Source organism: Pezoporus wallicus, unplaced genomic scaffold, assembly GCF_028554395.1.
Source record: "Pezoporus wallicus isolate ANWC-B61680 ecotype Strahan unplaced genomic scaffold, APGP_CSIRO_Pwel_v1 contig_3876, whole genome shotgun sequence".
In the NCBI taxonomy this organism is placed as follows: domain Eukaryota; kingdom Metazoa; phylum Chordata; class Aves; order Psittaciformes; family Psittacidae; genus Pezoporus; species Pezoporus wallicus.
In genome coordinates this window covers 1,003,183-1,026,725 of record NW_026636085.1, presented here as the reverse complement: position 1 = coordinate 1,026,725, position 23,543 = coordinate 1,003,183, and the positions used below count along the sequence as shown (strand labels likewise).

The window sequence follows — 23,543 nt, the reverse complement described above, 5'->3', positions numbered from 1 at the left end:
CCTTATTCATTTTGTGTGGGATCAGTAACTTCAGTATGGAATACATTATGGCTTTATCATAACCAACTGCCTTTTGTTCCATGTATTAAGGAATGTCTCAAGGAAGTCATAGAATCCAAAATCAAAATAAGCAAAATAAATAGTCCAGCTTGGTAGCTCTTGCTTTTACTTTTAAAATATGCTAAATTTGTTTATCACAAAACCTTTTAAGTGAATTTTTACTTAAAGGTTTGTATACTAGCTATGTACAATGAATTCCACATGACAGAGCACATTCAAGCTAGGAAGTTTTGATGTCTGTTGGCAATCAGCATTCTCCTCGTTTCTCAATTTAGGTCAGACAGCAGGATGCTAATAATACAGATCACAGTCTGCATGGTAAATTTTCTTCTTTAATTCTGAAATATTTATTAAGGTCTCAGATCTCTAGATCCAACAGTGGCAACTTGAATTGGAAGAAAGACATTTTCTAGCTGAAACAGTGTTCTCTGATCATATTTTTGTCTCTTTTCTTCTTAGCAGGAGACATAGAAAATAATGAGAATTTTATTATTCTAAAAGCTAACTTTAAAAAAAATAAAGAAAGCCTATACTTAAACCCTCAGCTGAATCAGGACTTTATGTCTTAAAGCAATTACGTTATCAGATCCCAATTCTTTAAAACATTTAATTACTGAATATATCTCTTCATCTATTATGGAACTGCCAAGTACACTTTCCTGAATCAGGGTCATCAATATGAATCTAATCTCACTGTGACACAAACTTATTTAAAACTTCAGTAAAGAAATGGACCAGACTCTATCCTTGGTTAGTTTTCAAGAGCTCCAGAAGAATGATAACCTCTCCTTTCATGCTCCCAGAAACAAAACTATGACCAGTCTTATTTTCAGCTGCCTTACAAGAGTTTCAATGTTCATTGTTTTTAATTAGCCAGAACATAACTGGTATTTATACTAAGAAAAGTACATGCATTCAGTATATATATACTGAATTGAGTAACTGTGTTTAAATTGCTATCGATCGTTGTTCTCTATCCTTTTTGAAGATCACCTTCTATGATTATGAACTCATATTATTTTAATTAAAATATCATTAGATTCTGAAATTTATATATCAAGTGAGAGATGGCATTTTCTGTAAGAGGCAAGCTCACAGTTCCAGAAGCAGCTTTGCACACATCCCGTAGTGCATACCACCATAAATTCAGTGAAGGAAATGTCACCAAAGGACTTATACCGTGTAAGTACAGCAAAAGGCAGACACACTGGAGGGCAGATCAGAGCAGCATACATCAGCAGGATGCAGGAAGCACAAGGCCTTGATTAAGGGAGAAAAATTAACATCCTGCACAGTCATAAAAGCCACCTTTAATGGTATGACTCAGCTTTCCAAAGAGAAACTATGTATGTTCATTTTCCACGTTGTGATTAACTGTTGATAGTTGCTGCCACTGCACGAACTACTTGTTTCATGAGTTATTAGGTAAGGCCAAGCTGATTATCTCATTTGCCACAAGGTCATCAAAGTCACAACCCTCTGCATTGTACCTGTGGTGCTGGGGGGGGGGGGGGGGGATTTAGAATACAAGTGTCTTAATCCATGCCTTTAGACTTTGGAACCAAGTAAAAGAGTAGTAGGAAAAGTCTCAGCTGTATTCCACCAGTAACATCAGTCTTTGCTTCACAGAATCAGGAGATAATTGAAGCTGGAAGAGTTGCCTGGACATCATATGATCGAATGCCCCAATTAAACTTGGATCAACAGGGTGTTGTTTGGTCAACCTTTAAATATCTTCAGAGGTGGAGATTCCACAATCTTTCCATGCAGCCTATTCTGTTGTTTGATTACAATCATTGTGAAATCAAAATTTTCTGTTTCCTGCTTTTGGTTCTTTGAGGGCTTCGTTGCTCTGTATTTGGCTGCAAGTCTGGAAACTTCTCTGTGGAAAACAGGCTTTGTGTTTCCTCAAACTCTTTATTCACACTCATTTCTAGAATGGAAATTTCTGCATCTAAGCAATGTTTGGTCTCCCCATGTACCTTTCAGTTGAACTCCTTTATACCAGTAAGTGAAATACGGTTAAGGCATGGACTCCAACATGGGCCTGCTGTTGACTATACCGTTTAACTGTAACCTTAATCCCTCACATGGTTTTGCTCAGTGTTCCAGGCTGACATGATTCCTAAGCCACCATGGACCAGAAGACATTCTCACCATATGTAACTGCTGTGAGAGGAACATGGACTTTTTATTATAAATCTCACAGGATGGGGTCTTCAACTGCTTCAAATTTCTAGATATAATATGGGATTTACAAGTATACATACTCTGAGATTCAAAGGACACTGCATCATGCTTCTATGACCAACAAGCTAGCTCATTGCACTGACTTGTTTATGTTCCTCAAAGCCAAAGATAACAAAGAAAGTGCTGAAAAATGCAACACATTCCATATGTATGGAATGGTTGTGCAGACACATGAGTTCTACAGACATGGATGACTGAAGAGCTCATAGGGCTATGAAGCCTAAGAAAACATTTGGATCTGCTCTTTTACAAAGTAAGGCATAGGTTTTTGGAATCAGGTTGGGAACTTACTTTTCTACTGAAAAGCACAATTAGGATCTCATTCTAAAAGTAGCAAGAAGTCCACAGCTTAAAGAATCAAATCCTATAACTGGTTATTCCAAATACACTGCTGAGGAAATCTTCCTCGAATTGTATTCACCCCTTCAGTAACTGATGAGAGAAGCTCTTGTGAAATGGTGACTGATTTCTATAGTAATAGAATCTGTTAGCACTGACCAAATTTATGAGCTCTACTCTGATCTGTAGAAAATACTCAATGCCTTGAAAATTATTTTACTTCTTCTTATGGCAGGTTTTGAATCTTGTTGATAAAGCTTATTTTAAGAAGCATATTGATTAAAGCAGGGCTACTTAATGTGTGCATCCCTCAAAAAAGGCATAACCATTTCTAATAAATTAATTGTGTAAATATTTATCTTAAAAATTAATCTGATCAGAAACAGTGAATTGTATTTCTTAACATGATAGCTATTCAGACTTGTTGGGCACTCTCAGGGATACCATTTCTTGGGATCAGCTAAACATAAGGGGTTGTAATACAACACTGATGAAAAAGCTCTTTAAACCACTCCAAACTCCTTTAAAAAAAGACAACAAATACATAAACAATATTTGGATGATAAATTTTATTTACAGGCCTTTGCCTTACTATACTGGGAGTGCCCTACTAAACTAAGACAGAGAATTTTCTTTGAGGAGAATGCTTCTTCACAAGGGAAAACAGGATGAATATCACTCATGAATCTTTCCTCTCCATTTCATGTTTTTAAGGTGCATTTCCATTTTAAACATATTTTTATTTACTTCCAAGGAAAGCTGAAGGCTCAGCATTACATTCTCAGCCTGTTTCTAAGCCACAACACTTCAGATTTTGGCAGCATAACCAATGTTTTTTCACACTAGCCCTCTCCTATTAGAAGCTGATACTAATTGTATTTTTAATAAACTATGTCTTGACAGAATGTCTTGTGCAAATCTGTCCCCTTCTACAGCCTGAGGATAATATTAACAGTATGCTTTTTCTCAGTGAAATTCCAGCAGCAGGTTACATGTGTACCCCTGTTTGTTACTGTCACAGACATGAAGTTAACAGGGTAGAAATAAAAATCATCTGCCTCGATCACAGTGGTAGCAACTCTCACAAATTAATGCAGATCACAACTGACTTTTTTTCTTAACATCCCATGTCCTGAATTCATGTGATTTATAGGGAGAAATACAGTCTCCTCTGGAACATAAAAATTCTTAGTCCAGTAGAAGCAGAAGAAAACTAGAAAGCACAGCTAAAGTGTACCTGAAAGGCTTATAAATCAAGAAGCAATAAATGACTATTGATTAAATCAGTATTCTATCATTTGGAAGAGGTTTGGAATAGCTGGGCTGAAAGGCTTGAATTGCCTGTGAGGAAGGAAAAGGGCAAACTATTACTTTATCATCACATAGCTTCCTAGTGTAGAGGTACCTAAATTTATTACAGTTTTAAGGCATGCAGTAAGGGCTAGTAAGGGCACTCGTTTGTTTTAATGATCATAGATGCTAGTAGATCTTATGCTTATCCATTATTGATTGAAGACAGTAAAATGTCATTCAGGGATCAAGAAAATTAGGTATGACTATTTTTCTCCTGTCAGGACTTGAACTTTCAAAGGCTGATGAAGCAGTCAATGAATAGACAAGGACCGAAGGATGCCCATTGATGAAATAACCTCATTTCCACAATGATGGAAGAGTTAAGGGAAGAAACTTCACCGTAAACTATCCTCTGCTTTCAGGGTGGTTATGTGAAGCCTTTAGAACACCACCAATTAATTGTTTATGTATTCAGAATTATTTATTTTACTAGTCACAAATCACTGGATCTCAAAAAGGCATGAAGTCCAACATTTCCATTCTCCTGAGACAACAAGGCAATACCTGTGTGCTGTGTTGCCTTGAAGAAGCAGTAAGTTGTTTCATGCCTGAAGAATTTTGCTGCTACTTTCCTTCCAGAAAAGCAGTATTTTGAGATCCTCAGATATGATGCATTTTTTTCTGAAGTACAAAATTATTAATAATATTTAAACAAGTCAGCTGTCAAGGTTTTTGTATCCTAAATCAAAGCATTGTTCCAATGCTTGTTGCCATAGAAATGAAACATCTCCATTTCTTCATACAATGCTGTTCACTTCCAATACAGCCAGTGTACTTTTCATACTAATCAGCATTTAATTTGAAGTGTTTAAAGAAGTATTATACCAGTCCTTAAATATGGAGATGGCAATATTACTGAAGACATTTCTGTTTTTCTGAGCAGACTTTCAGTTCAAGAAGAAAAATGTTGGCAAGAAAATGGAAGGACATATTTCTGTAGTGCAAGAAAATAAACCTTCACCTAATTGAGTACTGGTCTGATTTTTTTAATATAGAAATTTTCAAACCACAGATTTAATATAGAAAATTTCAAAACCACAAACCCAGAGGTTTTGATTGCATTTTTTTTTGTTAAATAAAGATATAGTAAACATAAATATAAGCTAAATTAAATATAAAGATGCCTTCGATAAGAGGAAAAAAAAATCATTATACTGTGTGAAGATCTTGGTAGTATTTCCAGAGTGGAAGTCAGAGAAGACAATGGAGGACCCTTCATGATTTCAGGCTTTAACTAGAGCTGCCTTTTCCACCTCTAAGGGACCTCCCTGCACATCTGCTTCTCCTGATTCACAAGCTCCCACAGTTCAGTCACTCTCTCCAATTAGCCTGTAATTCAGCAAAGACATTTCTTGATCAATCAGGTCTAAGGATGTCAACCAACATGGGCTGGAACCAGCAAAATTTCTTTCCCAAGACTTGTGGACAAACATAATGTGCAACAAAAGAGGCTGTTTCTCTAGGACAGAATCATAATACTAAAAGGAATACAGCATTCAGAGGAAAAACTGGCTTATGCTTTACAAATTTCTTATTATCTAGGGTTTTAGTGATCTGATTTAACCTTGGAATCTTCCATTTGCCTATACTTTTGACGGCTATTTTTGAACTGCATATCTTCACAATCTATTTTTCAGCTGCTGCAGAGGATTTGGCACGTTTTCCTTCCTCTCTTCCCTCTCCAAAAACCAGCCCTCTTTCTCTTCTCAGCCATTATCAGCAGTGTTAGGACTAGCCACCTCCGTGGTTATTTGTTTAAAAGGACACCCTGTGTTCCTGCTACTGTTTTATCATTTATGCCTGGTTTCAACAAGTCACTTTTATCTATCTGTGTGAATTCAAGCTGGGTGATATCAGACTGACAGACTGAGATGTAAATAAGTTTCATAAAGAAAACACACTAATCCAAAAAATTCTGTGCTCTCTGTAGCATATTGTTGCCTTCCCCATGACAGTCTGGACTGTGAAGAGAAGCAGGATTGCTTGTCACAAGTGAGGCATGCTCACATCCTTTTCATGATCGTGTAGGTGGGATAAATTTCTGGATGGGGAAGGATGCAGTTGCCTGAACACAGATTCATAGTGCTATTTCGGAGGCTGTAAAATTGTAGCCCTGTTTATATATATTCACCATTAAAGGTTAAAGGCCACAGTCTTTTTATTGGCCTAACAGTGTAGGGTTTTGCCTTGGCTTGCACTGGTTTTAGTTTGCCTAAACTGTGATAACAGTAGCGTAGCTGTCAGTTGACAATTGCCTGAGCTCATTTCAGTTTAAATTTGGCTTTGCAAAACTGTGTGTTGTAACCCCTGGTGTCAGTTAGCAGACAGTAGAAAAGAAAGCTTTCCTGTGTAGAAGGAGCTATCTATGACCCTGGAATAAAAACATGAACACAGAGGTCAATTACTGGTCCTTGAGTGAGTACAGAATTGTGGGTCAGGTGAAACTAGCTTCAGGGATAACAGAGTTAGAAAAAAGCTAGTATGATGTGGAACTGCAGTCCAGTGAGGAAAAATCTAGTAGGCAGATTGTGTCAACATATAAATCAGCCTTAATCATATGCAACACCATAAAAAAGTGGGGGAAGAAATCCCTGCCATCACTACCAAACTGTTCCTGGTGAAGAATGGGGTATGTGATATGTTACGGTAGGACACCCCACGTACACAAAAGTACATGCACACACACGCACTTTCTTCTCAGTGAAGATCAGCTGAAACTTTGGTCAGATCAATACTGAGTTTGGGGCTCTGCTTATCAGCTATATTCCCTTTTAGTCCATAACACAATGTTAAGCTGAATACAGTGACCGGGTTGGCCATTAGTGCTCTAGGGTGGAGTCGGTAACCTCTATCTTTTGCAATATAGCTGTGTGCCCCATGAAAGTGCATTGAATATTCCAGGATGTTCCAGTAGCAATCAGAACCCTGTTTTTGCAGCTGAATACCATCCTTAATATCCGTTTCTTTTTCTTCTTTCTCTTCCAAACCACCCTTTCAGCTGTAGAAGGAAATCACCATGTAAGTAGCTTTCAGTCACACAAGCTGTGCCTGCACAGGGCTGCTGCCAGCTACATCTGGCAACCACCCTAGCTCCAGTGAAAGGGAAGTGTACACAAAGCTCACTACAAAATGTTGTGTCTCAGTTCTCCTCCTGTTTTGCTGTGGAGCCAGATGGAGATGATGAGCAGGCCAAAAGGAAGGTCAGCAGGAAGCCAGGCAGGTGAAAGTGAGCTGGTTGACAAGCATTCTAAGCATGCAAAATTTCAAGTAGAAAGAAATATTGGGCAGTAGGCAGTAAATTGTGATGGCTATGGTAGCAGATTCAGATTAGTCATGTCAATGATTCGAAAACAAGGATCAAAGAAAATAATGGATTCCTTTCACCCATGTATCAGTCCTGGTATACAAAAGAGTTCTATTGAGACTTAGTGAATGACATTAGGTTTTCAACCCAAAATAACTTCCTCTCTGTTGTTCTTCAGGTTTCCAGATTCTCATATGACATGGTTCAAATACAGTACTTGGGGCCCCTATTGCATCACCATCAAAATGAGGTTCACCATTGATTTCAATAAAAACTGGAATAGTCACCCACAGGTTTTAAAGCATATCACAGGACCTACTGTCTGTGAATAGTTCATTTGTGATGTCTGCAGGAAAGGATTCTTGGCCCAGCAATCATAGAATCGTGCAGTTCATTCTCCTCACATGATCAGGGCAAGTGGGAATGCATAGACACGTCAAGGGGAGCATGAATTCTATGGTGGTTTTGTCCTTGTACACTAACAAACCCTCAGGGGATAAAGCAGAAGTTGCCACAGTGATTGATTTCCTTATTTCACAAGTGCTTGTTTGCCAGTGAGACAGCACACAACTGCAGTTCTCAGCTGTCACTTAGCAAAGTTGCCACCAAGTTCACTGAGAGTTTGGCTGAAGAATTTGCCTATAGTGCCAACGTATGAGAGCACTACTTCTTCCACTAATACAATCTTTTATGGCAAAACACTATGACAGCTTCTTCTTTCTGTTCCACATTAAGGCTTCTGCATAAACTTAATCAGTACACCGTGGACCACCCACAGGCTGTCACAGAAAGCACTTCCAGTATAAGAGACAAGCTTACTGTACAGCTCCTCAATTATGGACCAAAACTCCCTCATCTAAATTCTGTTCATTCTTTAGTCAAGTATTTCTTGCAATCAGTGCCTAGCAATCTAATTCATAAAGTCTCTTTTTGCCTGTAATTTACTCAGAGAAATGAACATACTGATCTAAATAAAGATCGCATCCAGCTTCTCAGCTCATTTTGGCCTTTCTTTCAAGCGGATGGACAGACAGTAACTATTTAATTGATAATTCAACTATGCAGATCTACAGATGTAAGTATTTAAAAGGTGTGCACAAAATATCCATTTTGATATATTTTTTAACATTTTGAAATATATAGTCATTCAAACATACTTGCTATCACCAAGCATCTACCCATACTCTGCAGCCTTTCACCTTCAGCAACCAAAGGATGGTGTTTAGAGAGAACATACTGATAAAACTGCAAAAGTACCATGATTGTAAAAGATTTTCCCTCAGCTTTCAGCTGAACACAAAACAGTGTTTCACCTTTAAAAGAAATTCCACTAATGTACTAGCATCAATTTTTCAGCAGTGGTAAACTGTGATCCAGGAAACTCTTTTTTCAGCATAATAACCAGTGAATTGCTCGGCTTGTCTCTTTGAATGGCATGTACCTGGGAAAATCAAGTTTTCTTCACCTCTCAGAACAGAGAGCCGTAACAGGCATTTTTAAACTGGCACACATTTGCTGTGCAACGTAGTCAATGGGCTTTAGATTATGGATAGGCAATAATTATGATTCCTGTGTGAATTACTATTGATAGAGTACTCCATATGCCTTCCTGAGGATGGAGAAAGCTGGAGAAAGTGACAGAGATAGTACTGGGAGTTTGTTTTTGGCAGTGTAGTGATGACAAAAGAGACAGTCATTAGGGATCACTTGGGGTTGACCAGGATAGTCATGCAACTATTGTGGTGGAGTTCAATGACTGACTGGAGTGTTATTACAACTGTATGAAGCTTAGAGTGCAGTTAAAGGGGCTGTGAAGTTGTCCTTATGGTCACTAATAGCTGTGGTTGTGTGAAATGATGTTTAGATTGAAGGGATGGAGAGTGGTGAATGGGCAAAGTTGTTTTGGCCTGAGGACAGTGAGTACTAAGGTGAGAAGGCTAGAGTGGTATTACCAGGACATGGTAGATGTGGAAGGAGTTAAATGGATACTGAGTTATTGGAACAGTGCTTAAGTGAGATTCAATGCAATGGAAATAAGGGAGTGGGAATAGTATAAATCCTAGAGGTTGGAGATACTGGCTATGAAATGCCTATATCATACTGGGTTGGGAGGGCTAGAACAACCCTGGAGATGTGAATTTGTATGAGAGGAGACTGGGGAGATCTGGTCTCACTCAGCAGAGAGTGAGTGAGACAAGGAACAACAGGGAGAAGACAGGCCCAAGAGACATAAGATGACCTAATGAGGCACAGGGTGCACATTTCAGAATCGCAGCAGCATCGCCTCTAGAAAGGAAGGATGAGGGAGACCATATCTACTGGCTTCATCTGAGATAGCTCAGGAATCTCAACAGCCTAATGAAATCATACCTGAAATATGTTTTAGCTTAGTGAAATTGTTCCCTTACCAGCATAAAATGCTATCTGGTGTTTTATATTTCTCAACTTTACTTTAAAAGCAGTATCATTTCTATCCATTTTACAGACATGCAGTCAGGCTTAATTTCTGAAGCCCCTGGAGATTCTCAGATGAAGTAGCTGCATAAACGCATGCCAGTTGGAAGAGCAGATACATGCAAGCTGGTGGGTATTTGTTAGGTGCTCATAGAATAACATGAGAGCTACACTAAACCATGTGAGGCTTCACTAGGCATGCATGATTTATTTTTTTTCTTATCCTAACACCATCTAGTGCTCCAGCTCCCTAATCTCAGTGCAGTTTGTACAACTCTGTCTTGTCAGTAGTTATTAAAACATATTAGTGATATAGGGGTATTAAGTAAAGGTTGGCAACTGTATAAGTGTCAAAACGTATCCGAATGATAATAGCTTGTCAGTTGAATAGATTTCCAAAGAAGGTAGTTGAAGTTCTATTCCTAGAGAAACTGAAGAATAGGTGAGATAAATTGGTGGTGAGAAAACAACAACAGAGCCAGAAAGATAGCAGGGGAGTAGACTTAACCACACATGGATTTGTCTAATTCTGTTTTGTGATATATTATCTGTTTTTCAACATTTGCTTATTAAACACATTAGATCAATAGTAATCACAATTGACACTTCCTAACAATCAGTTTGAGGGCACTGAGTACCTTCCACTCATGAACAAAATGAAATTAAAAGCAAGGTATAATTGACTCAGATATATGTGATTTAAGTTTAGAAACATTTGAGTTTAGAAAAATTATCCATAGTTTCAACATAATTATCACTCATAAGCTTTCATTATCACCATCTGGAAGTGACCATCACTATCTTTGTAGACAACACAGAGACATGGTACTAGGGATAGAAGACTGAGAACCCAAAACATATGACCTGCCACTAGCCAACAATGTGGAACTATCAGTTCAGAATCAGGTTCTCAGATGAATTTATTACCATATATTTCTCCTTCGCCAAGATAATTTTCTTGCTTTTAATGTCTACAAGGAAATTATAGTCTGTATGACTATTTTCACAATTTATCTTAATTAACAGCCTGAGCTTTCAAGTACATTCCAGATATTTTAATATTACGCAACCAATTAGTACTATCTTTATTCCCTTAACTCATCAGTGGAAATTTCCTTGCACATAAAGATAATTCCCAGCTTGATCTCATTTGAAGACAGAACTAAAAAGATCTGGAAACCAAAAAAGGTTTTGTAAACGTAATCATTTTAAAGAATTCTGATTGAAACATTTTAGCTATATAGATTACACAAGGGGAAAATTTGTATACTGGGGTACGAAAACTATCAGCAAGATGTGGCTTTAGTGGATTTAAAGGTCACATCTTTGTAGCTGTCAAGTGCCTGGCAAGCTAATATCTCTCAGTGTTATTTCCAGAATTTAAATTGGAAATAAGATGTATGCTTTTAATACTGAAGGTAATGAGCAATTTCAACACGCATCCAAAGGAAGCAATAAATCCATTATAACTTGAAGTCTTTGAGTAAGTCTTTTCTCATATTAGGCACTAATTGGCCAGGAGTAGCAGTCAGTTACTGCTACTCAAGGTCCTAAGCTATGCAGGTCAGATAGAATTTCAGTTTCCCCTTCTAAAAATCTGACTCTATGGAGAAAAAGCATCCAGATCCATCACTTCAGAGTCTATGTTGCAACAACAAAGCAATGACCAATGACCATCAACTTTCAAGATCCTGGACTTGTTTACACCAAACCTGGCTTTCAGTGGGTTATCAGTGGTAAGCATTCTAACTTTAGAGGTTTTTGACATCAAAGCATTTCCTGACAGGATAAAAATAAGTTGTTCCTGTTTTCTTGCAGCTATTTTTTCCTATTTAACATAAAATTTACATTCCCCCCCCCCCGGGTCTTGCAACTGTGATCAAATATTATATGACTGTAAGGACAAGATGAAAACTATAGACTAGAATTGACGATGTACTGTACAAAACTACAAATAAAAACATTAAACAGTGTTAATGATGTGTAATTTGCCTCCTGGTGACAGCAGGTATATATACCCACTTCTGAAAGTACATACCTCTTGTGGTTGAGGAGATTTAGGTAATTGGCATTATCAGAGCTTATATTAGGTTTCCTATATACTCAGTGTTTAGTAGGTATCCATATAAATTAAAGGCTATATATTCTACTTGCTGTTTGTTTGGTTTCATCAGCACTATAAGGAGATATATTTATTTTGGTAGATACAAATGCATTATCTTTTCATAATGAAACATCCCTAGCAGAATATAAACTGGTTTTTAGACATTTAAATTCCTTTACATCACTCTTCACTTAAGCAGATAATGATTTATAGAATACGAGTGTTACATATCAATAACTTTAATAACAGAACTCTGACAGCAATCAAAGGTGAAAAGACATTCTTCACTTGTTTTAACTAAGATATCTATGCAAGATCCATTTGCATGAAATCACAATCTTTCACCAACTGTAGCAGTTACAACTGCCTTTAAGACTAGGAAATTTGAAATTGGAGTTCACTGAGGCAATAATGTGGTTAATATATCAACATGTGGTGACTCTGCACCTCAAATATTGTGTTCATTTCTGAGTCTCTCAATAACAGAAAAGACATTGAGGTGCTGGAGCTGGTGCAGAGAAGGACAACAGAGTTGGTGAAGGGTCTGGAGCACAAGTGTGATAAGGAACTGCTGAGGCACCTGGGAGGTTTAGTCTGGAGAAGAGAAGGTTCAGGGGACACCTTACTGACTTCTACAGCTGCCTGAAAGGAGGACGGAGTGAGGTGGGGTTTGGTCTCTTCTCCCAATCTGCAAGTGGTAGGACAAGAAGAAACAGCCTCAAGTTGTGCCAAGGGAGGTTTAGATTGTATATTAGGAACAATTTCTTCCCCAGAAGGGTTGTCAGGCATTGTAACAGGCTGCCCAAACCAGTGGTGGAGTCATCATCCCTGGAGGTATTTAAAAGGTGCGTAGGGACATGGTCTAGCAGTAGACTTGGCAGTACTAGGTTAACAGTTGGACTCAATGATCTTAAAGGTCTTTTCCAACCTAAATGGTTCTATGATTCTGTGTAAGGTCAGAAATCATTCTATGATTTCTATGTAAGATCATAAGTTAGTGTCCAAACCATTAGACCATAATCTCACACAATTCTTCTCAATAAAATCTCATAGCTAGATGTACTTATCCATGTCTATTACTGGGAGTGGAAAGGAGGATGATAAATTCTATATGCTATTCTTTACCTGCCAACATAAAGAAATCTATGTCAAATATCCATACCACACACCTTTATTCTGTACACTAAAATACAAAAGATCTTATACCTCCCTACAAAAATCAGTGTCAAACCTCTTAAGGTTAACAGTGGGATAGGAAATAACCCATTTTTTCCCCATTTGTTTTCTGAAGCTATGTGTTTTTAACACAGACTTAGTGCATATATAGATTGAAAAAGAGTATTTAATTAATCTTTCTAGTGAAGATGTTGACCTATATGAATGTTATGGAAGAATTCTGAGAACACACACCCCCATTTCCTTGATGGTTGTTCTGGACAGTTAGTTATGATGGCAAAGGGAAGCTTTATGTATTTTTCCCAGTTATTTTTTCCCCTTTGGTGTTCTGTGAGCACGGTGCATTAAACACAGCATTATTAATAACTATCTGATGTTAAATCAAGAGGGTTGTTGGGGAGACAAGCTGAAAGATAAAGTCATGATCTATGAGAACTGCTGATAAGCTGAGATGTTCCAGGACTCCAGAACCAAAGGCTCTGAGGAGACTGACTTGACCTTCAGATTAGCTTGCCAATTGTCTCATGACTAGCAAAGCCAAAAAATAAGAGAAATTATGTCTAGACTAAAAGTGAAGAGCATTTCAGGCAGATATTCTGGATACTTGAGGATGGCCAGAAATTCTGTTCAGATCAAGTGTTATATTTCTCCCCTAAGTGTTTCATTTAAATTAATAAAATTATTTTGGCTTAAGAAGGCTCTTTGATGCTCAGTGCTTCACCAAAATGGTTCACAAAGGAAAGAGCTGCAGGCACCAAACCCAGAATTACCATACAGTAAGAACAGCATAAGACAGCTTTGAAACAGGCAGCAGAGCACAACAGCAAGATGACTAGGTTAATAGAGAGCAGAGCTAGAAAATCCACTCACAGCAGGACAGGCTGGTTTTCTAAGACAAAGTCCAGATAAGGTTCATACAACTTATCATCTTGGCACTGCACCTTAGCAAGAGGTGCATTGTACTGCATGAACTACAGTGCTCTACGTCCACTACAGAAACAGGAAAAAAAACGTGTAATTACAGTCAAGAGGAAAAAGATCAAAAGGATCACCACTTTTAAAAGAGAACCAAGGTTGGATATATATTATCTAACTAGACAGGTTCAGAGCTTGTGTATGAACACCAGCTCTAATGATATTCATCCATGTTATTTAACCACTATCATAGTTTCTATGAAGTTTCTGTCTACATCAGCTAATACAGTTCTAAAGAGTGTGTGGCTGTGGCTCAGGGATGAGAATGGCCAAAGCCTTTTTCCACTGGGCAGCTCTATGTGACCTCCTGTATAGTAAGAGTTTAGATGCAGAGATGTAAGCAATACAATGCCAATGGGCCTCTGATTCCTGTGTTGTTTTATTTAGTAACACAGATGTAGCCAGAGAGACTGGAGTGATGGTGGTGGTGGTGTGTGTGAGACTGATCCAGCTGTCATTGAGCCATAAGCATTTTTCTCTATAAGAACTGAAAAGGATCTGAAAAAGCATTGATAAAACTCTCTATCTTAGTTCTGCAGACTCAAACAAAATAATTCACTTTTTACAAGGTAATTAATTTACCATCAAACTTTTGAAGCACTGGAGAAAATGCATTCCTAGGAGATAATCAACATGTTGAAGAGATCAGATTGATACAGCATCCTTACAGAGACAGACACCGAAGCCCAATTGGACAATTAAAATTTACATAATTCCTGATGTAGGACAGAGCCAAGATGACGGATGAGGCTAGGAGTAGCAAGTCTGAGAAAAGGCAGTACTTAAAGCTCATTTCCTGCAAAATTTCAATATAGTCCACTGCACATATACGCCTCCATTCTCAATCATTCTATATGCTGCAATACACAGGAGAACAAGATGTTTTCTAGGTGCCAGATTAAGGGGGAAAAATGTTTCCTACCGTAAATTAGAAATTGATGAGTAAATTGCCAATGGAACTGCAGGAAATGCAACCAAACTCACATGAAATGTGTCTTTAAAATGATAAAAGTGGGGTCTTTTGTGAAAATTCTGCATATATAACTCATAAAACTAAGAATAAATAGAAACGGAAAAATATACACAGGGAAAATAAGCCAGAAAAGCTGATTTCTTCGTCTCATTATAATTCAGTAAAAAAAAAAAAAAGTATAATCTTAGACAAGTTTTGATAACAGATTGTAATCTAGGTAAGTTTACTGAGTCTGAGATTCTCAAAGTGTCGTAAAAATTCCATGTTTCTACCTCTGCAACACATTCTGCTTGAATTTAGCTAGCTGAAAATATTGATAAAACAAAAAAAAATTACAAATCTCGGTGGAGCTGAAAGGTGGAAATGGAGTTCTTTTGAACTAAATTGAAATTGACTCTTTCCCTTGTAGATGAAGAATAAAAGCAGAAAGGGAACCACATCTGAGACAGGAAAATATGCAAAATACAGACAAGTCTGTGAGTTTATGAAGGGGTATGAGGAATCAGGGTAATCAATATCTCTGAAATTCAGTGGGAACCAAGCACGCAATTCCTTGAAAATCCTAAATATAATTAAAGGTGGGGGGTTTTTTTGAATGTGTTAGCCAGCTTTCATTTTAACCATTTTCTTTACCTCGAAAGCATCAGTTGTGGCTGGATGTAAGTGCTACTTGGAGACAGAATCATGACTGCTGTTAAAACTTCAATTTGTTCTGTAAAGGAAGCTCAAAGGCAAAGCAATCAGTAAGTCAGAAGTTAACTGGGATCAGCATTAATAAGGAGGGAGGAGAGAACATGACAAAGGGTGAAGTGAGAAAACCAAGGCCAGGGCCACAGACTCTCAAGGCTGGAGGTAAGCCAGCCTGAAGATTATATTCAAAATGCCTTGGGTCATTCTTTCTCACTGGGCAAAGTATCACAAAGCAGCCTTTGCCCCTACGTTTTACCTTCCAAAACTGGGTGGCTGTAATCTGACTGCTTATCCTGACTGCCCAACTGTCCCCTAGACTTCCTGTAAAAGCATTCATCTGAGAAGTTCAGACAGTTTGTTGCCAGTTTAACAGGATAGATGATCAGATACCATATATTTCAATACAGGCCGGGGACTAACTACATAGGTAGTAGCTCTGCAGGAAAAAGACCTGAGGGTCCAGGTAACAAGGAGTTAAATATCAAGTGTGCTCTTGCAGTGATGGAAACTAGTCACAATTTTTCTCCTGCTGTTTGCCGTTTTCTCAAGAAGTTACCCAGATTATTGACATACAGATACACAATGACCCGGCTTTCTATATCTGTGAGATAACTATAGCCACGATTGCACCCCAGACTTCCTTTAAGGTTGGTGAGGAAAAAACAGATGCTTCTGGTGCAAGGTTCATTGATGTCACTGAGGTGAAATAAATCTAGTTCTGGAAGTGCCTATGTTTCTCTATTGACAGTAGAGATCCAGTTGTGACCTTCTCAGGGGAAGACACTAATGCTGTAGACATATACCTTACTTTGTGAATCCCCCCTGCTTTATGAGTTTCAGAATGAAGAGTGTTTCAGGATGTAGGACTCCAAAGTGAGGATTATCTAATGAAGTTTACATAAGCTCCCCCTGCTGCTGGCCAATACTGTCAAAGTTTTGATACCAGGGAATCCAGGAACGTAATTTTGTGACATGCTTGCTTCTCCCACCCTTTCCTCCCAGCTAGTTTCCACCTCTTCTCTCTCAGCATCCCAGAATCACTCATTACTTGTGATAAACCTCAATTAATTTCCTGAACTTAACTAAAATAATGGTTCTATTGTCCATTAAAAGAAATGCTCGCGATACTCATTTATTTATTTAATAACTTCCCTTTGTTACATTGGAAACTTCAATATCGCAGATCATGTTCAGGAGCAATTCAGTTTTCCAGCAGTGAAATTACTTTTTCACCCTATCATATTAAGATCTACATTTTGATTTTTTCCTTCATCGTGTACAAGCCAGGGATATAAGAAAAGAGCACACAAAGACAAGATAAGGCAGCTTTTGCAAGAAGAATAAAATATTTGGCTTGTGTAAGTAGGACAGAAACAGGCTATAAGCACCATACTTGATAAGCATACCAGGCACTTCATAGTTTTTTTTACTGGCTTCAACAAGGTTTCCTTTAATCAGAGACTTTTCAGAGTAGAGATTTAATAAAGAAAACTGACAGGTCAAGATACGACCTGTGGCCAAAAGATGGGCATTCCTTCATTCACTGAATCCCCACTTGGCAACACAACCAAAAGAAACCTTGTGAGAGTGTATTTTTCCGTTCTCTTTGACATGCCAAGTCAGCATGTTCAGCAAATATTCTGCTAAATGAGGGTGAATGACACAGAAGTATTTGACTAATATCAAGTAGCTGCATATCTGGAGACAACAGAAAAAAGGGTGGCTGTACTAGTATATTAGTAGTTGAGCGGGCCGTGGCCTACATTCTTTTTCCTACTGGTGTAACGCTTTTACACCTGGTCTGTGTCTGTCTTTGTGAATTCAAAAGTTCTTGTATGACTTAAAAAATTATCAGAGGGATCAAAGACCTTTTCTATGAGGAAAGGCTGAGTTGGCACTGTTTGGCATGGAAAAGGGAAGGCTCTGGAGAGACCTAACTGCAGCCTTTCAATACTTAAAGGAGGCTTATAAGAAAGATAGAGAGGGACTTTTTAATAGGGCCTGTATGGATAAGTCAATGGATGATGTTGTTAAACTAAAAGAGGATAGATTCAGACTAGGCAGAAGGAAGAATTTTTTTTACAATGAGGGTGATGCAACACTGGAACAGGTTGCCCAGATTTGTTGTAGATGCCCCATACCTGGAAACATTCAAGGACCTATTTGCAAGATTTTTTTATTAATATAACCTTTATATGTTGAAAACAAAAGCAAGTAGAACACACACCAGAACTTAGAGCTGACTTTGTAGTCTGCCACGTGAATTAAATCCATCATTTGATAAAGTGATACTCAGCAAACTGTAATTGCACAGATCAGAGATCATATATCACCTCTTCCCTGAGACCTCTTTTTGGCTATACAACTACCGACAGTCAAGCTCTTTTGCACACCCACATCTGTCCTGCTGTACTAAACATCTGCTGAACCTTTCAGAAAAAGGAAAAGACCATTGCAGAGGACAGCAGTCTGGGGATAAGGCCAAGATATTCACTGATTTATTCTGTACAGCTTTCACTTCCCTGCAACTTGTCAAGCTGGTATACCAAAGTCATCTGAATAGATATTGCTGGCAAGATTGGCTTGACAGCTTACAAAAGAAATCCAGGGCTCTCATTTTCTGCTGTCTGAATAATACCTCTAATAAGTACAAAAGCAACTGGGTATTTCTTCATTCTGTAGCAGATATCTCTTAGAAAATAATGGGCATATCTACATTTAGTTCAGACTAAAAGTGTACTTTTGAAGCAAATCTCCCAATTTCCACTTCTATTGTGTTCTGGTTTACATGGTGATATATGCTCAGAGAGTATGACAGGTAGGTTCCTGTTGAATGAAACTAAACTAGCAGGTATGCTACAAAAGCGCACTTATTGCATAACAGCAGTAGGATAAATTAACAAAAGGACATTAACTCTCAAGGAGCAGCAGGGAGCTACTCACAAGTTAAAAAGAAAACAAACAAGTTGACATTTACAGCATTGACATCTGGTCCTCAGTGTCAACAGTCTTCTACAAATATAGATGTTGTGACCCTACTTTATCAGTCCACTGATACTGGACTGATGGTCCACCACTGGGACAATATTACCAAGAATTGACAAGCAGTTGAACTACACTTCCTCAAGACAGCAGCAGCTCTTCCTTGCTCACCTTATTTTTCCAGTATTATATAAGGTACAGCTTTTGTTTGGTTTATTTCACTTATCAAATTTCTTTTGTGAGAGAAAAAATCAAACTCCTCAAAGAACAGTTTGATTTTGCTTATGAAAAATCATCTTACAGTTTTAGTGAGTTGTCTCTCATTTTAATCTCAAAGGTAATGAAATTTCCTGTATGCTTTAAATCCATTTGCTTTTCAGCCTGACAATGGATGGAATCAAATGATGAGTGAAGATATTATTGAAGATCTGAGTCACACTAAAATTTGTCATCAGCTCAGACAAATTAGTAAAAGTGTTTACAAGTTTGTTCCATGGCACCATGTTTGTTAAGTCATGAATATGGACATGTCACTGTGACTGTTACTTGCCCAAAGTGGTAAATGCTCCATCCCTGGCAGTGTTCAAGGCCAGGTTGGACAGAGCCCTGGGTGACATGGTCTAGAGTTAGGTGTCCCTGCCCATGGCAGGGGGATTGGAACTAGATGATATTAAGGTCCTTTCCAATCCAAACCATTCGATAATTCCAGAACTCTATGACTGGAGGAATGAAAAGCATAGAGAAAATTGTTCAGGAGTCTGGAGTTTTAAGTCTGTTTGCTCTTACAGTCAGATGGTAGAACAGAAAATCCATATATCAAAAAGGAGCTGCAAATATTTGAATGGAAAATACAGATCTGCTATTCTGTGTTCTAAACCCATGATGAGAATCATTGCAGAAAACCCAAGAAAAATTTGAGCTGAAGGCAAAAGTTTTGTTTTTCCCTCACTAGACAATGCTAGAGAAACGTCACTCAGCACACTTTTGTAACATGTAGAATGGAGAAAGTAATTGTCATTTCATGGTTAAAGATTTGGAATAAACCGAAGATCAAGTTTCAAAGCAGTGTGAACTGAATTGTTAGGAGGCTAAAAACCAGCAATTACAGTGTTTGGAAGACAAAAAGGATATGAGAACTAAAGGATGACAATTGAATTCACTGAGCAATGTATTCTGAGACTTTTTCCCCAAGCCTTCTAAACAGTATAAACTGGAATGAAGTAAACAGATGAACTGACTGTTATTGTATGCGACTTCTCTGTTGCATACAGACCTAATCTATTTACATGAGGACAAAGCAAGGCTAGAGAAGTCTGACAGATGACTTAGTTCCTTCATTTTTATCAAAAAGGAAAACTGATTAGTTTTACACTAACTGTCAGCATTTCCTAAAGTGGGAGCTCTGCCCTTGTAGGGAGTGTGAAGGACTAGCTCAGGGTAAGAGTTCCGGCAAGGATTTTTAGTCATTTTCCACAGTCTCTGAGTTTTTAAACTTTTCTTCATTTTTAAAAGATAATTCCCAGTTATTAAAGACTCAAAGGGTATTTTCAGAGTCTGCTTCTGAATCTGCAAGAGTGCCTAAGGAATCACTTTGATGTATCAAACTGAGACATTCCTTCCAGGGTTTGCTAAATTCATATGCAGTATTTTGAGTGTCATAGTGGTAATTCTTTTGGCTATGATCAGAGTATGTGACAGAGGACAGAAAGTATCTGTTGAAGAAAGTCAACCTTAAAGTGGGTGGTGAAAACTCCAATAGAGGTTATGCAGTAAGGTGGCTCCAATAGTGTGGTAGATTTATACTGTTGCTCACTTTTGGGGTTTGGTTTTGTTTGTTTGTTTGTTTGCTTTTCCCCTGAAGTGCATGTTTGGTTTGCAAAAGGTAGATTGAGATCATGGCTGTAACATGAAATACTTCCACAGAGGTAAAAATACCTGGTACTTGTGACTTTAGTAATAAAAGGCAAAAGGAGGCAGTAGCTCTGAATTGTAGCTGGACATATTCCAGCTTCAGATTACACATGCATTTCTAAGAATGAGACTAACTCAAACCACCAAGAGATTCTCAATCTGTTCATTTTCCAGCTCAGCCTCTAGCACCTTCTTAGAAGCTCCTCTTTAATTCAGAGCAAGCCTCAAAGCACAGTGCAAAAAACCTATGGATGTACTGTAATAGGCAGAGGCATCCAGACTAGATGATCTCATGGTCTCTATATCTTCGAACACCCTAAAACTTCAAACCTATGAAAAAAAGATTTAAGAAATAAACCTTGTTTCAGGTAACACTGCAACCAGACTTCTGTCAGCTTCCTCCTAGTTCCTGGCTGTGTTTTGGCTGTTTCTTTTCCTCTCTCAGCGGTTAAATTATTTAGCCTTTTAGCGGGAGGCTGCAACACCTGACATGGGGATGTGTGTGGTGTAAGTGATGTGGTGTGTGTAAATCAGTGGAAAACCAGATCTTGCAAAGGGTATTCAAGAGATGGCAGTGTTGCACTCACCATCCATCCCTGCTGCTGGAGATTTTATCTCAGCTGGTCCTGTGTCAGTGGAAGTTTTCCAGGCTTTTCAGACCTCTTTTCTTTCTCCTCTCCAGTCTTTTAGCTTCTGATTTGCTATTTTAAATACTAATTATGCAACTGAACTGTAGCCACTAAAAAGAATGTGTAAAATGCATGGATAGCAACCTCAAGGTAAAGGACATGTTAGAGGCTCTCTAAAGCTCCCTGAATGGGGTAACAGTTTTCCTGACAGCCCCACAGTGAAATAAAGCTGTTTTCCCTCTATCTAGAAATACCCAACAGTGCCCAGTACTGCACAGATTATTATATGTGGTCAGCGCCAGGCATTTGAGAGACTGTTGAATGTCTCCAGTACTCCAGTAAGCAAACTGTGAACATCCATAAGCAGAGTTAACCACTGAATTTGAAAGGGAAAAAGAAACAAAGGCTGATACAAGAAACAGTCGCTGCTGACGTTATACTGGCTGGTGCCTGCAAGCTGCAGTAGAGCAGAATTATGTTAACATTATTCTGATGATATTCAGAATCAATAATGCACAGCAGCAAGTAATGGGGAATGTCTTATTGACTTTCTTGTCTTAGCTTGCGGCCCTGTGAATTGATATGTGGCAGTACTGCCCTAGAGGCAAACACTCAGGCAATTTTTCACCATATGTGGTGGAAATCAGGTGCCACTTCCTCCAGTGTCCAGCTGTGTCTACAGTGGGGGCTGAAAGTGGGATGGGGCTGGCAAAAGCCTAGGTGGTATGAAGACTCTGTACACCAGACTGCCCACATCACATCATTCTGGACAGCAAGAACAGCTTCTTAAATTGAAAAGGTGTCAAAACCTCAGCTAAACTCAATGCACAGTTTAAATGTAAATGGATATGTCATCTAGAAGAAAGTTGGAGCTTCATAAAGATGGTTCCGTTCATCAATACTTAACTCACATATGCAGGATCTTAATTTATATGTTGTTCCACTGCGCCACTTGGCATCCATCAGCAAGAAGCTGATGAGCTATGCAGCTGGGACTGGCATCCGTGCTGACAGGAGTCTTGTAGTCACATGTCAGGTGCTGGCATAGGGCACATTTTATTTTTGACCTTATTTAAGGCAGAAATCTGATGTAGAATACCACAGCACAGTCAGAAGCAAAGCACCATGCTGATTTCAAGGCACAGAACCTCTTCAAACAGCATCATGAACAAATGCAGTTTCCTGTGCTAAAACTGGGTGGGTGCATACAATCCTTTTTAAGAAATAGGAATAACGTGGACCTTTGCTCTCTTCATTCCTAGGGACTTCACAGGGTGTTGGCAGCTCTCAGTCCATTTTATGAATAACCCATGGGTTGATATATGAATCAGTTGATCTATGAACTTGATCTATGAAGGAAGGTTGAAAGAACTGGGTTTATTCAGCCCAGAGAAGAGAATGCTCAGAGGGATCTAATTCCTGTCTTCTAGCACCTAAATGGTCATTACAGTTTACACTGCAGTGTTCTTGTCACAGCAATCCATGTGAAGGGACAAGAGGAACAAGATGTTTCAGGGGAAATTCCATCCATCCACGCACACAGGGACACAAAAAGTATTCTTCACCATGACACCAAATAACAATTGGAATAGGTAGACCTGAAGAGAAATGGTTGCAATATGCACCACTGTAAGTCTTAGCTTGAAAGATCCTTTTTATTTGCAATAAAAAGCCATCACTAATAATAGTTTAATATTGTTTTATTAAAAAAGGAAGTTTTTATGTTTTATATTCTTAATTTTGGAAGTGCTTAAATGCAATACAATTATGCATCAATAATTTCCCCAATGACGTGTTTGTCTGTATCTGTTTAAAAAACAAAATCATCTTCAAGTATTGTGAGGTTTTTTTTATTAACACATATATGTTTTCCAAGATGTAAGAAGCCACATAACTGCTCATTGCCTCACTCCTGTGAGTAATTTTGCTTTATCTGATAACAAAATGTAGGGCTTGATGCAGAAATTATGAATGCAAAGATTTGTCCTATAGGTATCCAGAGGCAATACTAGGTAGCCATAAAAATGAAACACAATTAAGGCTTAAATGCTACACTGTTATTAAATTAATTCAAATAGTGTAAGAGTTTAAGCCTGCTTTTCCCATCTGAATCATCACTTTCAAAATGTGTATCTTTGAAGTTCAAGATTCCAAAGTTGGGTTTCTTACTGAAAAGATGCACATTTTCCTCTTTATTCTGTTCCCTCAAAGACTTCCCAATACTTGTAGCTTGCTTTCTTCAGAAGACATTGTGTATTTGTCAATCCTCTTCTAATTACATCTTGTCCAATTTCAGCCTCATCAGACAAAAAAAAAACCAAAACAAATGGAAGTCACAAAGAT

At 38.2% G+C, this 23,543-nt stretch overlaps 2 protein-coding genes across 5 annotated transcripts in view; both read right to left on the bottom strand.

The window, feature by feature from the left end:
- Nucleotides 1-23,543, bottom strand: part of LOC130593674 (metabotropic glutamate receptor 5-like) — a 254,570-nt gene that overhangs the window by 193,443 nt on the left and 37,584 nt on the right. The window lies entirely within an intron of this gene.
- LOC130593681 (metabotropic glutamate receptor 5) overlaps nucleotides 1-23,543 on the bottom strand; it is a 255,284-nt gene that overhangs the window by 195,322 nt on the left and 36,419 nt on the right. The window lies entirely within an intron of this gene.